Genomic DNA, 8,265 nt, shown 5'->3' on the forward strand with positions numbered 1-8,265 from the left:
CAGACCACTGGTTCATCTAGCACAGTACTGTCCTCACTGACTGTCAGGGGCTCTTTGGGGTTTGATATCTTCCCATCCCTACCTGCAGATGCCAGCAATTGTACTTAGACCTTCTGCATGCAAAGCAGATGCTCTCCCACTGTGTCCCACTGTGTTATGACGCTCTCCATGGCACTGGTGTAATAACCTACAGATCCATCAACAAGGTGTCCAATTAAAAAACAAACAGAGATTGGGGATCTGCCTCATGGGGACAGCCCCATGTCTGTTGAGGTGGCCAGGAAGTCCTCAGTTGATTCTACCAAGGTGGCCTAAGCATGAATGTTGAAATCCTCCAGGACTATTGCCTATCACCACCCCACCTTTCTAACACTTCCCCAGAGACCACCTCTCTGGCACACTTTTGGACTGTATCCACAGAATCCCCACCTTGCTTCTTGACTGAAGGCCAAGTTGAAACCCTCTGATCTGGATCTGGATCCAAAGCACCCTGGTCTCCTAGCAAGGGAGATCAAATCTCTATGGATGACAGGAACTCCTCAACCCCGCACCTAAACTGGTGTTGAACCAAGTGCCCAGGTCCCTATATATATAGACCACCCAACGCATTCCCCCAGGTCTTGGTAATGAACACCAGTTCAGCATCTTTCTCCACAAGGAAAGCATGGATGAGTGATGACGTGGTATTACAGACCTTTTCCTCCTTGCCTTCATCACACCAAAGTAAGCAGCAACAGCAACAACAACAACAGAAAGGAAGACAAGCAGGAGGGAAAGCTTATAAGATTTCTGAACCTCAAATTTGGGGCTCAGTTTGGCTTTTTGTTTGTTCAAAGGATCAGGTTGTTGTGCATTTAACTTAAACTGGTTTGCTCATCCCTGGGGTAACTACAGATGCACACAGAGATAAATATATGGGCTCTGCCCCTAGATAAATATATAGTCCCTGCCCCTGCTCCCTGTAGAGTTGATAACAAAACTCCCATTCATTTCAGCCTCATTATGGGCTTATCTTTTTCTTCTTGTTGTTGTATAAATCTAAGTCGTGCTAAGAGAGCAATAGCAGACCTTGTGGGAGGCTCTTGGCTTCCAAGATGGGCTTATCATTTTATTATTTGGCTTGTTTCTTTCACACTGTAATTATATGACAGGGAAAAGGTTTGAAGTTGTGTCTTTTCTTTCTTTTTTAAATCTGTTGCTCAACTTGAACAAAAATACCTGGTTCTGAGTATATGCCACAACCCCTTCCAAAATGGAATGGAAATGTCAACAGCTTTTGCAGAAAGTTCCTGGCTTTTCCAGCATGCCAACTTGGAAGAGCCAACTTCATCGTGCCCTAAGATTCAATTTCCAGGTCTTTCCTTCCACCCTCCCAATATTGCTGTTCCTCGGCTTTATAAAAGGCAATTCTCTCCCTGCAGCTTTGAGATGTGTAAAGACAAAGTGAAAGGAGGAACTCCTCTTGGTTAACAAGGAAGCAAAAAAAAAAAAAGGGCACCGTAGGAAATAATAATAACAAAAAAAATCTTCAGTCGATGTGAAGCCAGCAAATATTCTGATGAGTTAGATATTGCAGTTTAATGGTAAACTGGGTACACCATGGAGGAGCAGTATGAAACTCTGGGTGGCTGAATGCTATTAATTTTCAAAGTGTATTACAATTACAGGGACACCTGTGCTGCAGAACTCTGAGCTGAGCCACTGAGAAACTCCACAGTTCATAATAGCCCTCAAAATAGCTAATTTCATGCTCGCAGTGGGCCATCCACCATCTGCACATCCAACAGTGGCAGAGAGGTAAAAAGGAAAATGCTTCTTTGGTTTCAAGGCCCTCTGATAGGAGTGCAGGAGGTGCACTTTGCTGGCAATGTTTTTTTTTTAACTCTGTCTCTGCTGCTGCTGTCGCTGTTGCTTTCGGCTATTTCTTATGGTTGGTTGAGATGGTTCTCTCTCTAATGCTTTCAACAGCCAGGGAATTTTGACCCCAATTAATTTAGAGGGGGATGCAAAAAGAGATCTGTAAATTCATCCCTACAAACTGAAAATGCCTGTATGCACAGTCGTAATAGTTGCATTGCTTTGTAAGTTCCTTTAATAATTTTTTCTACCTTATCCATAACCCATCGCACAAGCGCTTGATGAAATGATAAAGCTTTACATATGAAGCTGAACAGCGGAGATTCTCACTTTACAGCCGAGGCAAAGGGGAGAGGTCATGAAAGAACGATGCCACCCCAAGGGCTATATTCAAAAAGCAGTCCCTCCATGCATTTATAAATAAATACAGTAAGCGAGGAAGCAGATCAAGAGTGGGAAGAGTTCTTGGTGAGTCATCAGGATAAGATCCACTTGATTAGAATAAGTTAATATTTGCAAGAGGAAATGAGAAGGAACAGCAAAGCCTTGAAAAACCACAGAGACAAGAGGGAGTGACTCCTATACTATATGTTTCAGAACCTCAGACGGGAACTTGGCAAGTCTTATGAATATTTTGTACTTTAGCAGAGGAGGGTGTCAAAGGCATTCACATCAATTTCCTATGTCCCTTGTAGCTTCAGAACCTCCAGGCGCAGCACAGATTACTCTTGGAGGGGGAAGGGGCTATGCAGACGGACCTTTAAAGAGGTTGCACTTATCAAAAGACGTCAGGCCCAATGTCCCTGTGGGATTATCCACCCACCATCTCATGTCAAATTACGTGGCATAATTCTCATTTCCCACATTGAACCATTCAATCTCCCATGAATGAACAGGAAAAAAGGTACGGAATCACAAAAATGCCTCCAAACATATAAAGTTGTTTCAATTACATTGGAAGATGCCTGTCAGACCATCTAGCTCAGTAGTGCTACTCTGACTTGCAGCGGTTCTCCGGTGTGTTTCAGGCAGGGGATATTTGCAGCCCTACCTGGAGATGCAGTGGATTGAACCTTGGTCCTTCTGCGTGCAAGGCAGATGCTCTACCACTGAGCTACAGTCATCCTAGCCCAATGGTGTCAATCCTGGCAGTAGCTCTCCAAGCACTCAAGCAGAAACCCATCCCAGCCTTGCTATATTTGAAACCCTTCAACAGGAGAAGCCAGGCATTGAATACTGGGTTTTATGTTAAGATGTGAATAGATTCTAGGAAAGGATATATTTAGCAGATATTATCCCCATCTTCCTCACATTCCCCCTTCCTTTGCATCTTAAAGGGAAGCTTACATTAGCCAGTTTTAGCCTTTAAGTGACCCAGGTTGCTCCAGGCCACGCGGCATCTCCCAAGGTGGCAGAGGATAAGGGACAGAGGTGGGAGGTGGGGAGGGGGTGGGCAGGTAAGGAAGGACTCAGCTTCCTCTGCCCCCTCAAGATTGGGGGGGGGGGCTCAGCCCTGTCCCAACAGACATGAGGGGGGGGGGACTGAAGACACCTCAACACTATACAGTTTGTACCTATACTGAGCTGTTTGAGGAGGACCCTCACCATATTATGTTTTTTTCTAAAGTGGTCTTGTACTTCTGCAAAGAAGTGCCACCAAACATTTTGATACCTCCAGCTTCCATGTGGGTGGTGCTGTTTCGGTTCAGCAATTCAGGGAACGAGTTTGGTATATGGCCCGTGCGAACAGCAGGATAGTTCAGAAGTAGCTTTCTAGGAATGAACCGTGATTATGCACAAATGGGTCTGCTAAATACATCTTCTCCATGTGATGAGTTGCAAACGAGCTGTATTGCCGAATTATTCACTGACCTTCTGGAGCGTGATAAGAGCAGCTATGAAAATGGGGAGAAAGAATGGGGGAGATATGTGCAAAATGTTTCTAAATGGTTTGTGTCTAGGCTTCCGGGGCTAAGTAGTGTAAGGAATAAATACCATGGCATCAAAGTCTGTGATGGTGAGTTATGCATAGAACCTAGTGAGTAGCTTTGATCCATTTATTTTCTCATGCATACCCAGATCTGTGAGTGCCGGGGCATGTGGATGGCTTCTGTTGTAGGCAGAATACTGAAATAGACCTTAGTCTGATCTAAAGGTAAAGGTAAAGGGACCCCTGACCATTAATTAGGTCCAGTTGTGGATGACTCTGGGGTTGCGGCACTCATCTTGCTTTACTGGCCGAGGGAGCCGGCGTACAGCTTCCGGGTCATGTGGCCAGCATGACTAAACCGCTTCTGGCGAACCAGAGCAGTGCACGGAAACGCCGTTTACCTTCCTGCCAGAGCGGTACCTATTTATCTACTTGCACTTGATGTGCTTTCGAACTGCTAGGTTGGCGGGAGCAGGGACCGAGCAATGGGAGCTCACCCCGTTGCAGGGATTTGAACCGCCGACCTTCCGATCGGCAAGCCCTAGGCTCTGTGGTTTAGACCAAAGCGCCACCCGCGTCCCATTGGTCTGATCTACCAAGACAATTATTACGTTCTTATTGTTTTCCAGGGTGTCTGAGGATGACACACCGTTCAATCCAATGCATGTTTACTCTTTACAATGAAGGTTGCCGCCAGTAAGTGAGATTAGGAATGCAGACTGAATTGCTCTTCCCGACACAGATCGTAATCGCACTGCCAGAAACAGCACATACTTTGAAATTTTTGAGGAGTAGCACACATCTCCCTTCCCATCAGGCACACAGATTAAGAATGCATTGCATCTCCTTGATTTTTCCAGCCCTGATTAATGCCATTTGCAGCATCATTCAGATTTTGCAAAGTACAGTGGTACCTCGGGTTACAAACACCTCGGGTTACAAACACTTCAGGTTACAAACTCTGCTAACCTGGAAGTAGTACCTCGGGTTAAGAACTTTACCTAAGGATGAGAACAGAAATCGTGCACTGGCAGCAACAGGAGGCCCCATTAGCTAAAGAGGTACCTCAGGTTAAGAACAGTTTCAGGTTAAGAACGGACCTCCAGAATGAATTAAGTTCTTAACCAAAGGTACCACTGTATATTCTTATTGTGAGTGACATGGATATCTGTTTGTTGGGAAATTGTGTAAAGGGAGTCTAAAAGGGTGGAGGAAGAAACAATATAAGACCTAGGGATATTGGGGTGGAGAAACAGCTCTCTGGGGTTCCAGGCAGGAAGTATCTCCCACCACTACCTGGAGATGCCAAGAATTGAGCCTGTGTCCTCCTGCATACCAGGCAGATGTGTTATGGTCCTCCCTGAAGACTGGAGACTGGCAGAAAGAACAGGGGCCTCCATATTGGCTCTGTTGGATCAGCTGGGGCTAACTGCTATTTGGTGGTTCATCTCCCAAAACTATTAGTAACCATCCTACCTGGCTGTACCTAACTGAGAAGTGAGACAACATGGTCCACTCCATCAGCCATGCTGGGACCACAAGCTCTTTGGCTCCTACCCTCATGGAAGGTGGCCACTTCACCTGGTCATGGAACATTTATGAAACTACTGTATTTTTCCATGTATAAGACACCCCCTATTTTGGGGGACTCAAGTTTAAGAAAATGGGAGATGGACAAAGTCATAGAGCTTTTTGGGGGGATGATTGCCCAGAGTTGTGGAGCTTTTTTTGGGGGGGTGGCCAAGCTTGTTGAGGGGAACTGCAGAAAATCACTAACCCAACAGACAAACACTGACAATTGATTGCATCGCAAAAGCAAACAAGCGCCTGCCCACTCGCCAACAGCAGCCGGCAATCGTATGCCCAATTGTCGCAGCAGCAGCCAATCCACCGCAGCCCTTGCCGCAGCAACCAATCACCCACCAAATCACCACTGACAAGCTGCAGCTTGTGGCTGCAACCAATCACCTGTTACCCCTTTGCACTATCAGTGTATAAGACAACCCCTGTTTTTTAACATTAATTTAGAGTAAAAAAAAATCCTCGTCTTATACACAGAAAAGTACGGTATATGACAAATTCATGCTTCTCTTCTCTCACCATCCCTTGTTTCCTTTTGCATCACATCACAGTTTATGAGCAGGGACTTTGTTGTCATCTTAAACTCTGTGCAGGACCTAGAAAACTTAAGGTAGCAGCACAACAGCAGCAGCACCAGTATAATCCAATAAGATGGCATTTTTATCCTGGGTGAAGCACTGGGGTCAACATCCTGCCCAAAATCAGTTTACAGATGTGAGGACAGTTCCACCCCATACATTTAAAGTGCATTCAAAGTAATCCTGAGAACTGTAATTTTCTTATAGACCTACAATTCCGAGTATCCTTAACATGCAACATTTCCCAGGATTCTAGGGCGGAAGTCTTGTGCATTGGATGTGCTTTAAATGTATGTTGTGCACCTGCACTATCACCCGCATGTATGTTTGCGGAAGGGAAAAGATGAAATCCTCAAGCAGCAGCCACTGCTTAGCCCTCTAACAGAAGGCAGAATCATGCTTGCCAGCTGTTTAATGGAGGGGAAGCTGAACTGAGCTCCTGTTCCCTCTTCCAAGCACCTGATCAGTGTAATTCCAGCTTCCTTTTACATGGCTAATGCATGCACAATCCCAGTCTGCTGGAAAAGGCTATGGGGACCATGTGTGTGTGGAGTACAGTGGCTTGGGTCTACGCTAATTCCCCCAGCAGCTAGAAATACTCACACGGAAACCTGATTCTGCTCACGTTGAGCCCTTAGCTGGATCAGGGCGAAAGGGAACGAGAAAAATTGATATTTTTTTTTTCCTCAGGTGAAGGAATACTGTGGGAAAAACTGCAGCAAGAAATATTTCCCCCCTAAATGCATTTCTTTCTTCTATTTCCTCTCTGGGATTAATATGAATTTATTTCCCTTCCAAATTCTGAAACTTGTTCCATTTCTAAATTCTCAAGTATAGGCGAAGCCTCGTTTTATTTGTTGTTGCTGCTGCTGTTGTTATTCCTGTTGCTGTTGCTGTTGCTATCTCTCTCAGCCCTCTGGTGCAGCTGCCCAGGCTGCAGTGATTTCAGCAAATCATTAGCAACTCCCTTCTCTCTGCAATAACTTGCACTGGAGCCATCCATCTCCTCAAAAATTTATTACAGCATATTGAGGTTTTCTCTTGGACTGTTCGTAGCCAATTCCATTTGAAGGCAATCAAATCTCAGTGGAAGACCCCCACTCCGTATTGATGTTGCTTTGAAATGTTTTTTCCCCTTATTTCATTCTTTCCCCTTCATTTTTCATCCTTTGGGTGTGTTGCTCTGCTTTCTCTGGACTCTGTTTGGCGAGCTACATGCAGTCCAAACTAAGCACCTGATAATCAGTCCTCCCTATACCAGCCACTTATCTAAGGATACCAGTGAGCCATGGACCTTTTTAAAAGGTTGTATCCATTAAGGCCGTAGGAAGAGATGGTCTAGACAATATTCTTGCCATGGGGACCAGCATCTCTTTAGTGATGTTGCTGAAATTCGTATTGTATGGATTTGCCCAGATCGCAATGCTCAGTTGTATTATGAACTGATTACAGTCCACTTGAAGATCTTCAATGGTTCAGATTGAGTGCCATTCTCCCCGCCACGGTAGCATCCCAGGCACAAAGGAGCTGTAGAAACATTGGGAGCCAGGGTGCCTAATGTCCATCCTGTGGCCTTCCCCTGCCAAACTAGGTAATGCTGGGGGGAAAGAGGAAGTGAGGCAGAGTCTAGAAGGTTGTTCTCCCAAGAGAAAGGCAACTCATTTGTTTGTTTGTTTGTTTGTTCACCATTATTTATTTATTTATTTATTTATTTGACAAAAAGTTATATATCACTTGATTGTTTTTTTTAAAAAAAGCAAAACACACACAACACACACCCTCTAAGTAGTTTGCAAAACTATAAAATAAAACATTAGCATCCTCGATTTAAGAACAGTTAAAACAGATATTTAAAAACAGTCAAAAGATTATGAGAATCAAGAGAGATAAAACACTTGCCTGAACAAAAATGTTTTAAGCAGACGCCAAAAAAGGAAACAAATGAAGGTGCTATCCTGATGTCAATAGGCAGGGAGTTCCGACACGTAAGTGCTGCCCCGCTAAAAGATCTGTTTACTAACAAATCTGGAATGAGTGTGGAATGTAGTCTAACTTCAGGTGTAGAATACAGCCTGAAGTGATATTTGGATGAAGAAGCAGCTCTTTTTCACTTGACCGGGACAGGGAAGCTCCATTGGCCAAGCTCAGTTGCATAAGAAGCCCCCTTATACTAGTTCAGTGCTATCGCCTACACTGCTGGCAGCAGCTCTCTGTGGTTAAGACAGGTAACATTCTCTGACCTAGCTAGAGAGGCTGACCTGGGACCTCCTTGCATGCAAATCATGTGCTCTGCCCCTGAACTATGGCCATCCATATTCT

Source organism: Lacerta agilis, chromosome 11 (assembly GCF_009819535.1).
Source record: "Lacerta agilis isolate rLacAgi1 chromosome 11, rLacAgi1.pri, whole genome shotgun sequence".
Classification (NCBI taxonomy): domain Eukaryota; kingdom Metazoa; phylum Chordata; class Lepidosauria; order Squamata; family Lacertidae; genus Lacerta; species Lacerta agilis.